This window comes from Sphaerodactylus townsendi, linkage group LG04, assembly GCF_021028975.2.
Source record: "Sphaerodactylus townsendi isolate TG3544 linkage group LG04, MPM_Stown_v2.3, whole genome shotgun sequence".
NCBI classification, from domain to species: domain Eukaryota; kingdom Metazoa; phylum Chordata; class Lepidosauria; order Squamata; family Sphaerodactylidae; genus Sphaerodactylus; species Sphaerodactylus townsendi.
In genome coordinates this window covers 80264731-80285690 of record NC_059428.1, presented here as the reverse complement: position 1 = coordinate 80285690, position 20960 = coordinate 80264731, and the positions used below count along the sequence as shown (strand labels likewise).

Genomic DNA, 20960 nt, shown 5'->3' with positions numbered 1-20960 from the left:
TTTACTGTTTACTTTTTAAAGAGAATGAATTCATCTTCATATGTGATCACTCTTTCCCTCCTAACCTGACAGTGTACTTAGCAAACAGTTCTGTAAATCACCAGAACAGGAAATGTAAAATGTAGATGTATAGATGCCACAGTTCTGATGATGTCCTTCATGCTCAGCTTTTCAAAACAGAGTAGCGTTCTCCTCAAATATTGGTACTGATGTTACTCAGTGGCGTATCTGCCCGGGGACATGGGGCAACCCACGTCTCCGTGCATACACCCTCTGGTCATTGGGGGGTGCAAAATTGGTCCACCACATGACCAGAGAGTCAGCCTCCCTCCAGGAAACATGGAGCAGGCCAGCAGTCAAGCCTCCTCTGAGTGCCCTCCTCCCCACTGCAGGGAGCCCAGGAGGGAGGGCTGAATGCCCCATCCTGCTCACCTGCAGAACATGGAGACCATCCTTTTGCTTTTAACAGGCCTACTCCTGCCTTGAACATGCAGTATTGGGCCTCTCTGGAGACCATCCTTTTGGTTTTAACAGGCCTAGTCCTGCCTAGTCCTGCCTTGAACGAGAGGCCCAACTTTGCATGCTCTGTAGGTGGGTGGGGCTTCATGGGCCCCCTGCAGAAGGGATGGGTGGAGTGCCCAGAAGAGGCTTTGTCTCTGGCTGCTGTTTGGAGCCCATATGCCTCTGGTGTTATTTTATGTATTAATAAATTATCAAGTTTAATACTGAGATGTGAAGTACACAAATTTGCATATTACAAAGAAGTTTTCTGGGAAGTAAAAGCCCATCAGACTTTGAAAAAGACCCCAAAGGATCCAGATTGAATGAATGGGTAATAAAATGGCATGTAATGACTCTATCAATGTAAATGCCAAACAAGTGGAAAAGTGCCATTGTTAAGTAGGGCTATTCAGAATCTTCTACACAGTTGGGCTTCCTCCCAGTAATTTGTTTTTAGGATTGCCTTGAAAGTTGACTGGATTTCCTACCAAATTACCTGTCTGGGCCTACGTGTAACTAATCACAAAGAGGTACTTTTTATACCTCACACATATGCAGATTGACTCTAAATTGGTTAACTGGGAAAGAAATCATGAGACTGTGGGAAAAACTTTCTTAAAACATCAGCTCAGGGCATTGTAGCAGTGGACATCTCAAATGCTATGCTGGATATTATTGGGAAAGGACCTGAAAATGACAAGTATTATAATGTTGTTAAATAATCAAGCACTTCCAGGTCAGGAAGGATATTGTAATGCTAGTAAAAATACCCGCCCCCAAAGTAACTTAATAAAGGGTTGGACAACTTTTTATATGAAGAAAGGCTGTATTTTTTTCATTTGGGAAAAAATTATTAAGGGCTACAGCTTTATAGATCTTTGTAAAATTATGAACAAAGATGCAAATTTTCCTCCTCCTCTCACAGTAGTAGTAATTAGTCACCTAATGCGGTTGATTGAGAGGAAGTTTAGGACAGACAAAAGTATTTCTTTATACCGTGTATAATTGACATCATTAGATGACTTTTAGATTATATGAATTCATAAAGGATAGGTCTATTAAGGGTAATTAGCCACAATAGCTGTATGGTTTCTCTTAATTAAGAGACCTTATATACTTCTATGCACCGAGTATTAGAGATAGACAACAGGGGAGGGCTGTTGCTTTTATGCTAAGCTTGTGGGCTTCTAAAAGGCCCGACTCAGGCCCATAGCCATGGTTGGGCAAAAGGGAGTGGTGTCCCATCTATCATTTGTCATACCCCTCCAATCAGCACTAGGGCTTGCTGTGAAATCTGACATGTCTTCCAAGTGTAAATTCTCTGAAAGAGTTGAGGCAAAAAGGTGTGAATCCTATCATAAATCTTTCCAAGTATGTATTCTCTATTCAATTGGCTAAAATAGAATGAATATTAGCAAGGCTGAAGAGTTCTGATTTTAAAAGCCTGCAAGCTGTGAAGTAAAATTATGTTGGGGTGGGGGGAGAGAGAATGGAGTAATGGAGGGGTAGAATGGAGGGGTAAAAGTCATGTTCTACCAGACTCTGAACAAAACACAGAAAAAGACTGAGAGGAAAGGATACTGTTCCGTGCCTCCTGAAGAACTTTCTTATTGGTGAGGGAAATTACGACCGGATAAGACTACAAGCAATAAGGCATTTAGCTTCCAAGATCGTTGACACACTATATTTCTAATTAATATCACCCACAGGAATCTTATTTACAGGGGAGGATTGAGAGTCTCATTTGGCCAGTGGTGTAGCTGCCACGGGGACATAAGGGAACATGTGTTCTGGGTGCACGCCAATTAGTCACGTGGGGGGCATAAAATGCCCCCTCCCATGTGGCTACTCCACTGAGCCTGGGAGCAGGAAGCAGTGCAGTCATGGCTGGAGTGCTCCAGCTGTGGTTGCACTGTTATGAGAATTAATTTCAAATATCCCCAATCAATACTCACAAAGCAGACAGTTGACAGTAAAACAGCTTTCTTTATTCACGTCTATAGATGTGGAGAATAACCACACCCTAGGGCGTTGGTCATTCTAAAGTCTGCTTCGCAGGCAGCTTATTTTTATACCCATCCTAGCTGGCTCGTGTGTCAATCAAGAAATATCACATGACTGACCCCACGCCTTACAATCTATCTGCATACGGCATTAGCACATTTTTCACATGCAGGGTTGCTCCTTTATAAGGCGTAATCACGTGCTTTTACCACATGTTCCAGCGTTCTGCACCCAAAAAAGCCTTATACGTGGTTCCCAGCACACTACCTGCCAGCTTGCCGTTGGTTAAGCAATATAGTTAAGTAACTATTGTTCCAGTACATTGATCTTTAGTATTTTTAAGCAATCCGTGTTCAGTATCTTTCACCTACACGAGTATGGTCTCACTTCTTCTTTCCATTATGGATTACAAGCTACCCCCTCCCTCCCTAATTATAAGCGTTGCTTAGCGTTACTTCTGCTTTTTTCAATGGCGGTTGACATCTTTTCTAGATGTGAAATATATCTCCCTATGAACCAAAGTTTCAGGCCCTTGGTCTTACATTTAAATGCATGCAAAAAGCCCCCTGATTAATTCTGTATACCTCACCACCCTGGATTTATCCATAACAGCACCACTTCCCACTCTGAAAGGGAGGGACTCTCCAGCCTCGGTGCTTTTTTTTAAAGCCAAGAGAGACCTTGGCTAAAAAAAGAAAAGCGTTGAGGCTGCAGGCTGGCGGCTGGAGCGCCTCCTCTCTGAGAGGGAGGGGAACTCCAGCCTCCACACTTTTTTTAAGCTGAGAGAGACCTGTCTAAAAAAAAGTGCCGAGGGAGGGAGGCAGAGAGGGGCTTTTCTGCGGCTGGGAGTCTGGCTGAGCTGAAGCCCATCCCCAACAGCTCCCCAGCCAGTCCCTGGGCTGGGGAGGGAGGCAGACTCTCATAAATAACCTTACCAACATATTGACTTTTCTGTTAAAATTCTGTCATATTCTTCTGCGTAGCAATTAAAAACAACTCCAGCCTTTTCAGTGGATCTGGACAGGAGAACCAGATGTTGTCCTAGCCTTTCTTTTCTTGTCTGTCATTGTTGACTTTCATAGATTTTCCCAAGATTTTGTAAGTTTTGTTATTCATATCTGTTACAGTCACAATCACAAATCAACACTGGTGGAACACAGACAAAGACATTACCCAGCAAGAAAATGTTATAATTTTGTACATTGAACTTTCATCACCAGATATCCTCATAGTTCCATCTATTTAGTTCTATTCAATTCTAAACAAATAGTGTGTTGATGTCACTCTTGTCTTCTCCTCTCTGTCTTCCCTCAAAGTTAATATTCACCAAAGCAACTTCTGTTATTTTTTCTGAATAGTATTTTACTATTTTTCTTGGGTCGATTCCTCACGGTTAATTAACTGCTTGATACTCATGCAAATATCAAGGTTTCAGCAAGAACTGCCCACTGCTGAACCACCGGATTCATCCCGGTTCTGCCCCCCCCGCACGTGTTATTTTAGAACCTGCAAGAAAGTAGACCTTTTCAAAAAACATCTGGGCAATCTGGAGCAGTGGGGAAGTTGGGGAGGTGAATCCAGATTCGTTTTTCCCACCGCTGGTAGTGGCATGGAGCCTCCCATCCAATGGGAACGCAGTGGGCTGTGTGCAATGTGTGCGCAGCCTTTTTAAAAATTTCGTGGACTGGAGATCCATGTGGATATGAAGCAACATGGGGCTGGTTTTGACTGATTGACTGAGTAGAAGGCAATACAAAGCAGTACTACACATCGTATCCACATGGAGGTGTGCAGAAACAGGGCTTCGCTTTAATCGCCCGTTTCTTCGTTTCTGCATAGGGTTGTTCTGCACATGCTCGCAAAGACATGGATCCAGAAGTTTGAAAATAATAATAATAAATTCCTGCCCCAACACAACGCAACAGCCAATCAGGATAGTGGATCGCGTGTTCAATCTGCTTCAGTGGGGAATCCTTTGTTGCTGCTGCGTTTCTGGGAACAAGGATCGTTTGTGGGGCAGAAGCTGCATTGTGGACGTTGAAACAGTGCTGAAAAGGTCCCAGTTTTTCCCAAACTGGTTTGTATCTACATTTATTTTTTCGGTGGGGAATCGACCTGTGTCTTCAGGGGTTTTGATTTTTAGGAGAAAATTACAGCTCCAATTAGTTCTGTTCGAAAGGTGGCTCCCAAATTATAATGCAGTCTGTCAACTGGCACATATTTATAACATACTCATCTGTTTAGTAAATTCCAAATTTTTGCTGACTGAAGTATAGGTTTCTGGCAAGATTTCCCAATTTCCATTCATTTTTAAAGTTTCATAATCTTTGCGACATCATGTTGACTGAGACAGCATTTGTTGCTGCTGCAGAAGTTCCACAGCTGAGACAATGGTAAGCCAGCTCCAATAAAAAAGAAGGCCAGGCTACTGACATTTATAGCACTTTCCCTTTTTCACCTTTTTGGAGCACATTGCTCCCTCCTTCAAATCTGATAATCTACAGATCTGCATTTTCACTCCAGAGTGCCTCCCAAGAGAAAAGAAACTGTGGATTTCTCCCCCCCCTTACAAAAGAGAATCCACCATGGTGGTGGGCGGAAACCGGAAGTCCTATTTAATCAATTATGTTAGTACATCCAGGTGCAAATGCTAATGGTAAAATCTTCCTATTTTTGTTCAACATCTTCAGTTGATTATCTATTATTGGATTTCTCGTGACTGGGTCTGGGTCTCATGACTTCTGGTAGGCCGTTCCTCTGGGCATTCCTCTGGGCGTTCCTCTAGGTGGGTGAGCGGCTAATCGGTGCTGAAAGGCGGGGTGGCAGTTCGAGGCTCTCGGAAGCGGCCATGGATAAACTCCAGCGGGTGCTGAGCGGGCAGGATGATGAGGAACAGGGGCTGACGTCCCAGGTGCTGGATTCTTCATCTCTCAGTTTTAGTGAGTGAAATGGTTTGCAATATTCTTCGCTTGTGGTATTTTGTGCTCTATTCTGGAACAGTAATGCTTTGGATCCTTCGCAGTGGCATGAAACTCTATGCTATATTCTACACCTTAGGAAACATTTCTGCATTATCCAGTACTTGCTTCTTGATGGGTCCTGTGAAGCAGCTGAAAAAGATGTTTGAACCAACAAGATTATTCGCGATGCTTATTATACTGTTTTCTTTTATCCTAACCCTGTGTGCTGTATTCTGGTGGCAAAAGAAAGGATTGGCTGTGCTGTTCTGCATATTGCAGTTTTCGGCAATGACCCTGGTACAGTTTATCATATATTCCTTATGCAAGGGATGCTGTAATTAAATGCTTCACATCATGCCTAAGTTAAAGTGAACAAACAAGAATTCTTCTGGAAGCCAACTCCACTCACCTAAGCTTACTCAAGTTTTTTTCCAGTTCTTGAAACAGACATCCTTTTTTCAAAATGTTAGAATAATTTTTAAAAAACCCTTACATGTCATGAATACTTACATCCATGATAGTCTTTAAAATTATTGCTGTCCTCACAAAGTAGTCTTAAGTCTGTTTGGATTATATTGTGCTAATATAGCTTATTTTTAAAATAGGTGGTCTTGGGGTTTCAGGAAAACACATGTAAATAATTTGTCTTCAGTATTCTATTTATCTTTATTGATGCATTATTTGTTACATGCTTTTTGCAAAGACTTTCATAATCATTGTAAAGTTAAATATTTTACTAAATCTATACATAATGGGATACCTGAAATGGTATGGAAGGATTGTGAGAATATGGGAGTTTTTACATATGTAAACTGTTAAACTCTTTTTAAAAGTCAACTTTTTTTTACTGTGATATTTAAAATACACTTGAAGAAAAATATCTATGGCTACCAATTTTGATCTATGGCTACCAATCTTGATCGATGGCTACCAATTTTGATCCTCCTTGATCTCAGATTGCAAATGTCTTAGCAGACCAGGTGCTCAGGAACAGCAGCAGCAGCAGAAGGCCATTGCTTTCACATCCTGCACGTGAGCTCCCAGAGGCACCTGGTGGGCCACTGCGAGTAGCAGAGTGCTGGACTAGATGGACTCTGGTCTGATCCAGCAGGCTCTTTCTTATGTTCTTATGTTCTCCTTTTATAAACTCTTCGACTGATTTTTGGAGTGGTCCATAAAAAGGTCCTAGTTAGCATGTTAATTCCTGCTTGTTCAATTATTGACTCAGCTGAGGTATTCTCTAAATTTATTCATTTTGAAAACCAAGGGCTTGACCACATTCTCAGTTTTCTTAAGTGTAATTTCCGGGGTGTGTGTGTGTTTTTTTTTTCATCCAGTTCTACATATATTTTGCTTCCTCTAGTGATTCTATTCAATATAACACCAGTTTATATACAGCTTAAATCTGCAGATTTTTCATCTTAATATAAATTGGTGTTATATCAAATAGACCACTAGAGGCAACAAACACATGAGGAACAGAACCTCTCCAAAAACCAAAAAGTTAGATATGAAGAAACCAAGAATGTGGAAAAACCACAAGTTAACTAGGCTGTATAATACTGTGTTTCCCTGAAAATAAGACCTACCCTGAAAATGAGCCCTATTATGATTTTTCAGGATTTTTGGAGGATGCTTAAAATATAAGCCCTATTCCAAAAATAAGCCCTACTGGTAGTTACAGATCAGGATGCTGTGATCCAGCAGGGTGCTCCCTGCCAATGAGAATGCAGCTTGTATCACACATGACCAGGAAGCAACAGGGCTGCTGACAGCCCACCTTAATTAATTGTGAAGGTACCATATTTCCCCTAAAATAAGCCCTACCCCTAAAATAAGCCCTAATGCATCTTTTTGTGCAAAAATTAATATAAGGCCCTGAATTCATATAGAACCCAAATAAATGGTAATATTACAGTTTTTAAAATTAATTTATGGGCTGATACTTCTGACAAAAGGCAAAAAAGCCCACTAGATTCTAATATATCAGTTAGGAAAATCAGAATGTCATCTGCAAATAACATTAATTTATAATTTTCTGTGTCCAACTGGCTGTTCTCCCAATGTCAGATGGCCCACCTAACATCAACCAGAATATGTGCCTTCCCTATTGCAGCTTCCATTTTGTGGATCAGGATCCCTAAGCAGGTGAGAGGAGAACTACTGTCAGAAAACTTCAGGAGGTGCAGCAAGCCCATTTTCCAGGATTTTAATGGGGTAAAACCTACAGGTATTTTTTTTTTTTTAGCAAAGGGGGTTTGGAGCTTTATTTGTTTGGCATTAATTGTATTATTTTCATTGTAACTTGTAAGCTGTGTTAAGCCACAAGGAAAGGCAGAATATAAATATTTAAATAAATAGATACAATTATGACTTTTATTGTCACTGTACTGTTTTTTAATGCAGTTTATTTTAGCACAAGCCACCACAGAAGGAAATATTTGGGCTCGGAAATGAGATACAACAATAAATAGAAAAGAGGACAGAATGATACCGAACAACCTAAAGCAGTTCTGCTGCTTCAGATATGCATTGGAGCAGGTGTCGCATGTAAGTAAAACTGTAATGTTAGCCTTCTAAATAGACATGCTAATCTACTAGGCATGACTTTGGTAGTTGGTTTCCTTTGTTTGTGTTGCTAATTACAAAATGGAATGTTTCATTATTAGGTTGTTTTGTATGTTTTTGTTTCATTGTTTCTTTAGTTGCTTTTTTCATAATTTTGTTATAATTTCTCATTGATTTCAGTGGAAGACCTTCTCAGATCTATAGCTTTATGATTTTGCATCCACACTGAACAAAACTCTGGGGGACTGTAGTGCTCTAGGAAACCCACACTTTGAAATTTCAGACAGCACTGAAAGACTTGCCTGTTTTGACATTAAAGTTTATGACAGAAGTGACAGGAAAGATTCCACCACAACACCACAAACAGAATGCAGCCACTTATCCTGAAGAACAGTAGTGTGAGGAAGAAGTAAATTGACAAGGCAAGGGCATTTGGTGGCACAAAGATGGCAAGAATCAGAAGCTCTCTTTCCCAGCACCTGCTAGCTGAGATCTTTCAGTGTCAATGAATGCCTATTGATTTCATATTTAATGAAAAGAAGGTTTTCCTGGTGCTTCTGTTAAGCCAGCAAAAATAGCTAATCTATACATTATGAATTTACTACTACAGCACTAATCTGTACAAATAATGACATCACAATGGCTATTAGCATTCTAGACAAGGACTGAGCAGGCACATTATGAGATGGACTTACCCAAGGAAATTATTTACATTCTCAAATAAAATCAGCTGAAATTAATCCAAGCATTCATGAATAATAGTATCGTGTACAAATTTCAAAGTAATAGTATTGAATTGGAATGAATGGAAATGGCCGTCTGTAAACTGTCTTGCAAAGTAGTCAAGGTAGACAACACATGACTCCATGGTTTCATTCTAAAACATTTGTAGAAGTGTACTAGTGCTGGACAGCACTGTGTAAATATAGTGTTGGTGAAGTTTGCCACTAGCATCACCATAAAATAGTCTTCAACAAACTCTAAACTGTTTGGTCAAACTGGAATTAAGTAATGTACTATGTATGCTCCAGCTGTCATTTTAATTGCTTTGTTTTTTTCCACACATGCACAAAAACCAAGAGGCTATTTGGGCTTTAATTAATAACATTTGTATCACCTACGTAGGTTCTTTTGCTATTCACTAATGAGAAATTGATTGGGTCTTTGGGAAGAGAGTTTGTCAGACCCCCCAAGTTTACTTTATATTATTTCAGAGAGGGATAGCACACATACAAGCATTAGATTGTGCCATTTTTATGAGCTATAAGCTGATGAGTATAGTCAGTCTTATACATGGATCATATGATCCTTACTGATTGACAGGGGAGGAGAGGTTCTATCCTGATGAGAAATCAGAAAACACACTTTGTAAAACCATTTGTCTATGAATGTCTAGTTCCAAATGTGCCAGAAGTAGCACAACTGTGGAAGATTATTATTTTCTAATTACTATTTATAGCTTGCTAATCACTGAAGTTCAGTTTCTAGATCTAGACCAACTTAATCTACACAATTCCTCCATAGCAGGACACAGGGTGACAATGCTGTGCACTATCAGAACCCAGATTAGAAGCATTACGTCATCTGAGTGCCCTCAATGGCTGAGCATACTCCAAGGTCAAGACACTGTTTCCTAGCAACTAATGAGAGCTGATTAATCCTTTTGTGGGTGTGACAAATACCACACTGATACGTGTGTTTCTGTACTAGGTTATACTATTTGTGTAGTGGCAGGAAAAGCAAGTAACAATTACTAGTTGAAAGACATTGCATACATATGCATAGCAATGGCATCATTAGATGTATAAATAATCATGGGGAAGTGTGACTTTCTGTTTAGAATGTTAACCTGAAGCTTTGAATTTTAAACTCTGCTTCTTTCCTTTGTAGAGAATACTCATTAGATGATCTCAGAGTTTAAAAGAACCATTGAATCTGCTAGTGATGAGCAAATTGATCATTGCCAGAAAAACTATATATTAGTGGATTAGTTGTCACTTTGCATGTTGGAGGATTTGAAAGTGACTGTGTATTTAAAGCCTGTGGAGAAGGCATACATAGTACCATAATGGATGGATATCTGGTAGCATCAGCATATTTTCTGTTATGTACAATGATGCATATTAACAAAGGAATAGTGGCAATCACCATGGCTAACACCATGATTGTTTGAAATAAATCTAAGAGCGTCATCTAAAACTCATCCATGCTAGCAGAAAACTTGAGGTATTTCATCAGACTCTGGATAATGAAACAGCTGAGTGACAACATTTAGCAAGAATGCTTTATTTGTTTGGAAAAAAAGAGAAAGTTTTGCAAAAGAAATTGTGCTTTAGTTTTAGAGAGTTTTTTAGAGGGCAACACATAACATTTATAATGCAAGTCCTTGCTGTCATCTCTACAGGTTTTCAATGCTTCAGTATCTCCTTCTGTCAATGTCTAATGAACTGTGTAGTTCCGTATGATTTACCATTCCCAATGTTCCACTAGGAATGATCAATAATACATTCTATATCATTTCTTTTGTTTCCAAATGTGCACAGCAGGATAGAGGGATCCTTATTAGACTGAAGATTAGGAGAAGAATAAAATCTCTTTCCCCTTTCCCAAAGCTGTGTAGCTGCATGGTTTTATCACATTACAGTTTGGAGTAGTTATGTAAAGCAAGAATTGGTTTTTTTTAACCCCCTAAAATTGTAGCTTATTTTATAGTTGCTCAATGGTGAAAAAAGCCAAAAAAAAAAAAGGAGGAAAGAAACTGCAGGCTAAATATTATTAAATTTGAGATCATTTTGCAATGTTATTTAAACTATAAAGAGCCCCCCAAATAAACTCCCTGAGGCTTTGGAAATGGAAAGAAACAGAGAAGTTTGGCTGAGGCCCAGACTTAGTACAATGTTACCCTGCTTCGTCTCTCCCTATTCTTCTGTGGCACAGCATGAAACTTTCTGTTGTTAGGCATTAATTTTAGTTTTTTTTCTTGTAATTCAGGAAGATTAATGTAACACACAACTGTCCCCCTACCCCTGAACAAATGAGCACATATTGTTCAGGGATAGAACTGGAGGGAGAGGCATTAATATAATTCTATAAAAAATCTGAAGTAAAAGCTTGGAATGAACAGTTGCGGGTACTGTGCCTTTTGCTGTAGGGATCTGTTGCTGTTATAGCTTGTTTTAGAAGTTGGTTTTGCAAAATTATGCATGTGGACTGTTTCTCCTGCCAACTTTTGCATAGAGATTTAGTTAAAAAATAATAATAATTGCATAGCACTCCTCATTCTGCTTATTTTTTGTTCTTTATCACCTTGCTGAGATACAATATCAGGACTGGACAGTTGTTTCGCAGAACAAATGTGGGTATTGAGCAAATTCCAGATGGCTGGAAATCCTCTTTCTGATGAAGAAATTATTTCATCACAGAATTTTGAAAATATAATGTTTAAGGGTTTTTTTAAACATGAAAATTACTGTTACTGAGTGATGAATGAATGCAAAGGCTCTGATCCTTAAAGGATTTGGTTTACTGTCACAAAGGTGCATTTCCTTATAAGATTATGTTAAGAGAAAAAGATTATGTTAAGAGAAAAATTCACTAGTAGCAGCCCAGTTCTCTCTCTCTCTCTCTCTCTCTCTCTCTGTGTGTGTGTGTGTGTGTGTGTGTGTGTGTGAGTGGGCTTAAGGAGTCTGTGTGGGGATGCACCAGTGTGTTTGCCCATCTTGCCATCATAAGCGGTACATATGCTGGGAGGGAAAACAAACTGGGAGATTAGTTCTGCGCAGCTCGGCAGTGCCCAATCTGGAAATGTCTCCCCCCCTGAAGAGCTGCACCGGCCTAAATCTGACTGCCAGTGCAGTTGGAAGTGGGTTAGGGCATTCCTGGGTGTGGAGCTTACTTTAGTCAAGCTGGGAATGTTTCCCTAGAGCCCTTGGACTTATGTCACTCAAAAGGGTGATGAAACTCCATTGAACTCTATTAAGGGCTTTCCAGGTGACCAGGATTTTTCCTCATTTTGCTGCTTCCTCATGCCACCTGGAAACCCTCTGGAGGCAGCATGGTGGCACACCAATGGCACTGTCCCCTGCTGCCAGAACTCTGTGTATTTGACTGTTGTCAAAAAAGCAGCCTAGGCTTTTGCACCCGGCTCCCATGGGTTCTTGAGAGTAAGTGGACATGCAGCAGGCCAAATATTTCTTTTAAGTTTTATTTGAAACATAAAATAAAAAAGTCAGCATGAAAAGCCCTTCAGCATGAATAATAACACCTGCATAAATAGCAGAAGATTAGCTGAAACATAAGACAGGATAAAGCAATCACAAATATGCAAATATTAGCACAGACTAATTCAATTCCATTTAGCGTTGGCCTTAGTTTCTTCCAGCAAGCATAAGTCAAGAAAAAGTTACAGCATTTCAGGTAGGTTCAGAATAGAATAGCAATTCTAGCCCCATAGTACTGTTTGTTTCCCCTGCACTGGGAGCAGGAGTGGGGAGAACAGAACTAGGTGAGCAGCATGATGGATAGCAGAATCACTTTTTTTGAGCGGGTGTCCTGGTGGGCTGGTGGAGCTTGGGAGGGAAGGGCTGCTAGGGTCTTGGGGAAGACTGACTGTGCTGGTGCTTGTGATTGCAGTTCCATGGCTTGCAGCTGCCTGGCTCATGAGGTCTTTCCTGGCAGCTTCTGATAATTGGAGGAGGGAGCAGTAACACCTCCCTCCGTGCTGCCTGTCCTCTGCATTGGATGTGGTTTGCTGTCTTTGGTCATGTCAGTTTCATAGAGCTTCACAGTGTCCATCACTCCAGCAATATACCCTCAGCATTAAAATTAAAAAAGAGAAGCCCTTCTGATCTTTCTGAAATGGTGGCCCAAAGAGTGGGAATAATTGCTGTGGTGTGGGTGGGGAAAGGAAGGAAGGAGTGAGAAAACACAAAGAAAGTTTAACACAAATAGATCTTCAAGAGAAAAAAGTTGCAGGTTTTCGAAACTGTGGGGGTTCTCTTATTGACAGCACGGTGAGTTCTGAAGAGGGCAAAACATGCATTACCAAAAATCAAACCTGCAGGAAATGTAAGCTCAATGTGAAGGAGACAACAAGTGCATAAATGGCCTTTGTGTCCTGTGGTGGCCATTCCCCTGCAACCTGAGGCCTTTAAAAACATCAACAATAACAACAACACACATTTCAATGTATTTATTTACTTATTTCAAAAAGCTTTATGCTGCCTCAAGTTCTTGTCCAGTTTTGCCCTGTCCCTTGTTATGTACTACCCTTTTCCTTCTTTACTTGCTTGTCTGTACATCTTGCCCTTTCAAGTTTTGTTGTTGAAAGCCAGAGCTGTGTAGCTGCAAATTAAAGAAAAGACCAATCTAATGTTTTGATAAATATTTGCTCCTTCAGTAAAAGGACATAGAACAAAGGTTTATTATGCTGCAGATGACAAAATTGGTTAGCTCTGGGAGTGGTGGTGGTGCGGAGAGCATGGAGGGGCATATTTATAACTGAACAAGTGTAGTTAGTTCAAATAAATATTTAACACTGTGATATTCCACAAACAATTGCATTTTTTGTGACACAATTCTTCATTCAAGTAGGAGCATTTGAATCACAATTATTAGGTAACCTTATATGTAATTCACTTAGGGTTGGAATGTTTGATGATGAACCTCCAACCAATGGGTGTGCAGGACTCACAAAGTGACTGCCCACTGCTTAGAAGTGTGTGCCTCAAATTCCAACCACCCTCACCTCCCTTCCCAAGACCTGTGGACCTCAGGAAGAGAGATGGGGGAAGGATCGGGTCCCCCCCCCCCGCCTTCCCAAGACCTGCGAACCTTGGGAAGCACGGTGAGGAGAAGAAGGCTCAATCTTGCATGCTGGACTCAGTTCCCTCACCTCCCTTCCTGAGACCTGCAGGCCTTGGGAAGCAAGGCAGGGGGAGGGGGAGAAATGGCCACAAGACAGGAAGCTAGGGTTTCTTTCCCCCCACCCTGCCTTCCAAGGTCCCCAAGCTTTGGGAAGCAGGATTCTGTCTTGCATGCAGAATTGGCCTCCTCACCCTGCTTCTCAAAGCCTGGGGGCCCTGTAAAGCAAGGTAGGGGGAAGATAGCATGATCCTGCATGCTCTGTCCCACATGCAGGCTTACCCTCCCTACCCCACTTTGCAAAGCCTGGAGGCCTTGGAAACTGAGGTGAGGGAGAGACAGCATGGGGTGCCTATGGTGGTAGGGTGAACTATCCTCATCTTCACAGGCACTCTGGTAGCTTTCCCAACTTTGCAAAGCTGGTGTCTAGCTTTGCAAACTGGGGATAGGGGTGCTTATGTATTTGGGCAAAACTTTTCCCTTCTTCATAGGTACCCTGTTGATTTCCTCCCACCCCATTTCCAGAGCTGGGATTTTGGCTGTGCCTGGGATTTTGGCTGTTGCCTATGAACATGGGGAGAACTCTCCCCATCTTAACAGGCATCCTGCTGGCTCCCCCCCCTTTGCATGGCCAGGATCCCAGCTTTGCAAATGGTGGTGACAGGTCACCTGTGAAGATGGTAAGAGTTTCCCCCATCTCCTTAGCTACCCTTCCCCCATTTAAAAAAGCTGGATCCCAGCTTTGCAGAGTGGGGGGAAACAATAGGGCCAAGCAACGGGGGGAGAAAGGCAGGAGGAGTTGCCCCCCCTTAGAGGGCACCATTCCCACCAAGAGCTTTCTAGAACCTATTGTATTTGTTTGTACAATGGGCTTTACTGCTAGTATTAGTATAATTCACAAGTTCATTTTGTGCTTTAAAGTATCACAATGTTTGACGAAGCAACTCAGTTTCCTATTATTGCAAGGGGGAGGATGACAGTATATTACAAAATTTTCATAATGAAAAGACTATGCATGGTTTTTGACTGTTACTTCTACATATATATTAATACAATCAAAAGGCCTATCTATTCCTATTTTTGCACTTACATGCCATAACTTCCCACACTTATAATGAACAAGCATGTTGAGAGTGAAAACTCTATTGGATTCAGTCATATTAAACACCCAAAAGGAAAAAAAGGGATAATTTCTTTTAAAAAACAGTTAGTGGTTTGTTTGCATAATTCCTTGGGGAGCAAAAGAGAAGAAAAGGGTAGGAAAACTATATATAATAAGCAGTAAAAAGCATAGCATAATAGGCTTTCAAAAATCCTCCATGTTTGCAGATGCAATTTTATAGCTGGCTTAAATTATAGATGCAAATGCTTGCATTTAAAATGCCAGGAGGCTTTTTGTCATTTCTTGTGTGGGGTATTGAGGGGGGGGGGGAAGGTGGGTGGGAGTAGTTAAGTGTAGGCATTTGCTAAAATGAAGATCCTGTAAAATAATTGACACTCTATGTTATGGTAATGCGCACTGTGTTCCAAATGTACGTACATGAATGGAGGGGGCAAGTAAATGTTATAATTTAGATGATGGAATAGATTGCATTGTTGTCAAGCTGCCTTCTCAATAAATACATGTGTAGCTGTTGACCTTCTATTTTCTATCTTCAGTAAACATATATATTAAAACACTGCTTCTATGGCTGAATTTGGAACACAGTCAGCTACAACTGGGTTGTCACACATTCAATGTATTTTGTAAACTTGGTGGGCAAAGGAAGATTAGGAATAATCAAGGAGGTGGAGGAGGATGCATAAGGGTCATTTGACCTGGACCTCAAGTTCTAATGGAAGCTTAGATTAAGACCTTTTTTGGCATTTGATTATTTTTGCAACTTGCACCTGACAGATATGAAAATCAACCCTGCACTTTCTGAACTATCCCTGACATTTCTGAGCCTTAATTATATTTTAGCTGGGCCTTTCTATTGACCAAAGTGTAGTTATTTTAGAAACCTTAAAGCCTCTCTATCTTTTTAGGAAGCATAGTGCCTCCCTACCTCTGTCAGAAACAACTGTATCTTCTTGCACCAGCCAGAGATAGCCAGGAGACTGGATTATCACCCTCAAAGGTCACTTTGTAACAGAGAGCAAGCCCCCCAAGACAAATCATATGAGAACATACAGTCACTAGTTTCCTAATAAGACCAAAAGGAGAGTCTGCTCCATTCTGTCCATCATGGACACCTGCAACATATACAGAATGTAATTAAGTATGTTTGAGATGATGTATTATGGCACCATAGGACATGTTTTGAACGTGGAATAATAGGGAGTCTAGTAGCCTGGCAAAAGGTCAACCTCTTTTCATCCTGAGGAGATTCTGACCTCTGACCCTGGGTTTTATAGTGCACTGTTAGGTATACATTCTCTCTCTCTCTCTCTCTCTCTCTCTCTCTCTCTCTCTCTCTCTCTCTCTCTCTCTCTGTGCTGCATTGTTATCTTGACTTTGGGGAGATTAAGTGGGTTTTCATAACTACTTGTTATCCATTTGTTGCTGAATAAAGTATGCTTTAATTGAAGACTTGTTTCTATGAAACTCGGAGTCAGGGGTTAGTGCAAATCTGATCCTCTCTGGAAGGAGTTTGACTCCCCCCCCCCCCCCCCCCCGCACTGCCTAATTAGATCTCTGAATAAGAATTCCTCATGAGAGCTTGGTAGTTCAACCATGATGCTGTGTTTACTTGTCCAACTTGCTGCAGGTTAATCTGTGAGATAGGACTACACAAAGAAATATTTGAGACTCCATTTCATATCTATTTATTGTCATTTTAAATTTTTATGATCACATCTCTGTAAACCTCTTAGAAGATCTGAGGAAGACTTATCTGATCTCAATATGGGAATTATGATTCTTCATTATACTATCATTGTACTAAACAATAATTTGCAACAAGATTTTTGTGTGTGGAATGGACAATCTAGTTGCAAATGCTTGCTAAAGTGCCACCAGTGCTTTTTGTTGTTAAAAATACAGGTGCCAGTTCAAGCACTCATACGTAACATAAATATAAAGTTGTACAGATTTCCACCAATTCCCTTCTCCTTCTATAGATCCCCACTAGGCTGTTTCTGAGAATTCCCCACCAGAAACAAGATTTCAGAGGTCTCAGTAGGCTACAGCAGAAAAGGGAATTGCTACCGCTTCCTCCCCTTAAAGTACCATTTTTTCTTAATGGTCTGGTTATCCTTACAATAACCCTGTAAAGTAGATCACTACTATTATCTTCAGGGTGTAAACAGCATTCTGAGGTTGGCAAGCCATGGCTTACCTAACCTAAGGCCATCTGTAAGTTTGAAACATTGATGTGTGAGTGGATCTGGGGACATCACCTTTCCAAATATGCACTTAATCCTTTTATTGTGGAATTGCTGGCTCTATAAAAGGTTCTGGTGCTCAGTACTAATAAGGATCATCTCTCACACACACAAAAACCCCGAATTAAGCAAAAGTGGAAAATACAATAATGTGTAGATTTATTTATTTATTATTAATGTTATATACCACCCTTCCCCAAAAGGGCTCTGGGCAGTGTACAACAGAACATGACAATAAAATCAATGGATCACATAAACAAAATACAAATTATGAATAAATAATATAGGCTCCAATACCCATAAATGCTAAAACTCTTAAAATACAGCAATCAATACAGAATTGGCGGGGTCTTGCAATGAAAACCCTATGAAAACCCACCCCCAAAAGAGGGGGAACAGTGGGTCCCTTTGATGTTAGGGGACCCCAGATGTAATGGAGAACAGAAGGGGGTGCAATCAGTGGCCGCCCCCCCAAGGCCTGGTGGAACAACTCAGTCATGCAGGCTCTGCGGAATTCGCCAAGATCCCGCAGTGCCCAGACAGATGGAGGAAGAGTGTTCCACCAGGCAGGGGTAAGGGCCCTAAAGGCTCTGGCCCGAATGGAGGCCAGTCGCATCATCGAGGGGGTGGGGACCTCCAGTAAATTGGTCTCCACCGAATGTAGAGGCTGCATAGGGTCATATGGGGTAAGGCGGTCTCGAAGGTATGAACATCCCAGGCCACGTAAGGCCTTAAAGGTTAGCACCAATACCTTGTAAATGATCTGGAACTCGACTGGGAGTCAATGTAGATGGTGCAGCACAGGCTGAATATGGTCTCTAAAGGCACCCTCTGTGAGCAAGCTAGCAGCTGCATGTTGGACCAGCTTCAATCTCCAGATCAGACACAAGGGTAGGCCTGCATAGAGTGAGTTGCAATAGTCTAGCCTGGGCGTGACTGTTGCATGGACTACAGTGGCCAGGTCCACTTGGGAGAGAAAGGGGGCCAGTTGCCGGGTCTGACGGAGATGGAAAAATGCAACCTGGGTTATATGGGCCACCTGGGTCTCCACTGAAAGAGACAAATCCAAGTGGATCCCCAGGCTACTTGGGGTGGGAAAGGGCAGGCCTGGGATGGAGGTTTCCAGGCTCTCGGTGGCCTGGCTTGTGTTGGTGGTGGTTGGGAGGGTGTATGGATGGGGGGAGGAGCAGAGGTGTGTGGGGTGATTTTGCACTCAACATGACACAATAGCTGGTGCCCAGGGTCATTTGACCCCCCCGTCCCTGTGGGCAGTATGCCCCTGGGTCTGTGGCTGGACAGCTTCCTCTACTGTGCAAGAGCTTGGCTTTTTTATCTGTCTCTTCTCCTTTATCTTTTTCTTCATCTCTCCTTCTCCCCCTTTTTTTCTGTCTGTCTCCCTCACGCCCTCTCCCTCATTTTCTGTTTCTGTTTTTCCCCTTCTCCCTTTTTCTTTCTTCTTCCCCCCTCTCTCTTCCCCTCTTTTTCTGTGGTCCTTTCTGCATGGGCTAATAAACCTGGGACAGCCATGGTAAATACCTGCTGTGGGTGGGAACTTTGCATGGTTCCTGCCCCTAATGCAAGTCTTTCCTATTTTAATTGCCCCCAAATGGTGTATTCAAGAATCACACTTGTTGGAATAAGCGACTTCTGCATGCCTGGACACTGGGGGTGCTGTGTATCTCACTCTAATTGTGTTGTTGCCTCTCTTGTTTGCCCTCCTTGTCTGGGCCAGGAGACCACCCACTAACTTCCTTTTTCCCCATGCTGGTTTCACTTTCTGTCCTAGCCTTTGACCTGAGCGCATGGCAGCCTGCCAAAGTGGGGCTTTCCCACTGTAGCACTCTCTCACTTGCACACACGTGATGGCGCGGCAGAGTGCCCACTTTTTCGTAGGGAAAGTATTTCTTAGATTAGGGTTTCTTTCTATCTACCTTTTTCCTGGAACAAAGTTGTGAACTGGAGACGCTTGAACAAATGTAAGTTTTACCTTTCACATTTATCTCTTGGGAAGTTTCTATAAACTGCACTCGCACACACTACTGGGCAGATCCATAATTCTAAAGAAATCTAACAACACTATCCGCAGTTCTTTTTTAAAAATCCCTGGTTGCAGCTGCTTCCAAGCAAACGGCCAGGTAGGGAGGCGCTTTTTTCTGCTGTGCGTTCCTTTTAAAAAACAGTTCCTGGTGCCCATCTGCATAGCCACGCAGGCGCAAAGGGTTGTGATGTCAGACAGCATGACTGTGGATGCATGCACAACTACGTATCAATGGAAGGTAAATAAAAAATAATAATACATGCTTCCACTTGAGCAGTAAAGGTGTAAATACAAGCCCTGGCCCAATTTGCTTCAAAGCTGTGTCGCAAGAGGGATGACCAGATTAGCGCAATGGCCGGGGTCTATGTCTGGTTCATTTATCCCGGCTGCAACCTGCATTACATTTGCTGAAACAAAAGGGCCTGTCTCTTTCTCCTCTTCCCCTCCCTATTTTTCTGTCTGTCTCCCTCTTTTTCTGTCTCTCTCTCCCTTTCTCCCTCTCTTTTTCTGTCTGTCTGCTTCTCTCCCTCCCTCTTCTTCTGTCTCTCTCCCCTTCCTCTTCCTCTTTGTCTCTTTCTCTTTCTCTCTGTCTATCCTGGGCAGGAGCAGCACTGGCAAGTGGGGAATGGGGGTGTGGGGAGGAGAGGCTCCAGTTCACTTCCAGGTGGGGGTAGGGAAAGGGCAGGGCAGCAACATAAACCCCCTCACCAGCCAGATGCTCACACGGGATGGTGGTGGTGGGGGCACAACAAATCAGTTCCCATTTTCTGTAGATGCACCACTAGGAAAGACCCTTTGCTGCCTGAGATTCTAGACAACTGCCCCAAGTCTGTTGACAGTAGTGAACTAGAAGAATCTATTGATGTAAGATTAGCATCCTCTCTCTTTTGGAAGGAACAAAATATAGTTTTTCTCTCCTCATTTTATAAATAGATTGAGAATATGGCATGACACCAATTTAATCTATAGCAATTAGAAATTAAAGTTCATCCTTAGACTTTGAACTCTGCGTGTTTTCAAAAGGAAACAAAATGTCACGGGGTGTGTGTGTGTGAATGTTAGAAAGTGACATTTGCAAGTAAATCTCAGGGCCACCTAAATGCTTCTGATTAAGGCTACATTCAGGCCTCATGACAAATTTTATTCAAACAGAATTTTTTGCCACCGGGCACAAGCTTGTCTGATGTTCACCCATTTCCACTCATCCTCCCATCCTCCTTTTTCCTACTTCCTTCCTTTCTTCCCACCCACCAAGCAACCTACCAATATTTTCTCCCATGTATTCAGTTTCTCTTTCTCTCCCCCTGATAGCCTATCCCTGAGAAAAATCTGGCAAAATTGCATAGTGGTCACTAATGGGATAGAGTTGGGTCAGATCTAGAAGAAAAAGAAGAGTTGGTGTTTATACCTTGCTTTTCTTTACCTTCAATGAGTCTTAAATTGACTTCCTCTCCCCAAAACAGATACCTTGTGAGGTAGACGTCTCAAGGTCACCCAGCAGCCTTCATGTGGAAGAGGAGCGAAACACCATTCAAGTGGAGGAGTGGGAAATTAAACCTGATTCTCCAGATTACAGTCTGCTGTTCTTAACCAATACGCCATACTGGCTCTACACCATACCTAGTTGTTTGGTGGCCACTACTAGGGACAGGCCAAGACAA

At 41.8% G+C, this 20960-nt stretch overlaps 1 pseudogene; it reads left to right on the top strand.

The window, feature by feature from the left end:
• Positions 1 to 5300: 5300 nt before the first annotated feature.
• Positions 5301 to 6206, top strand: LOC125431757 (annotated as a pseudogene).
• Positions 6207 to 20960: the final 14754 nt, after the last annotated feature.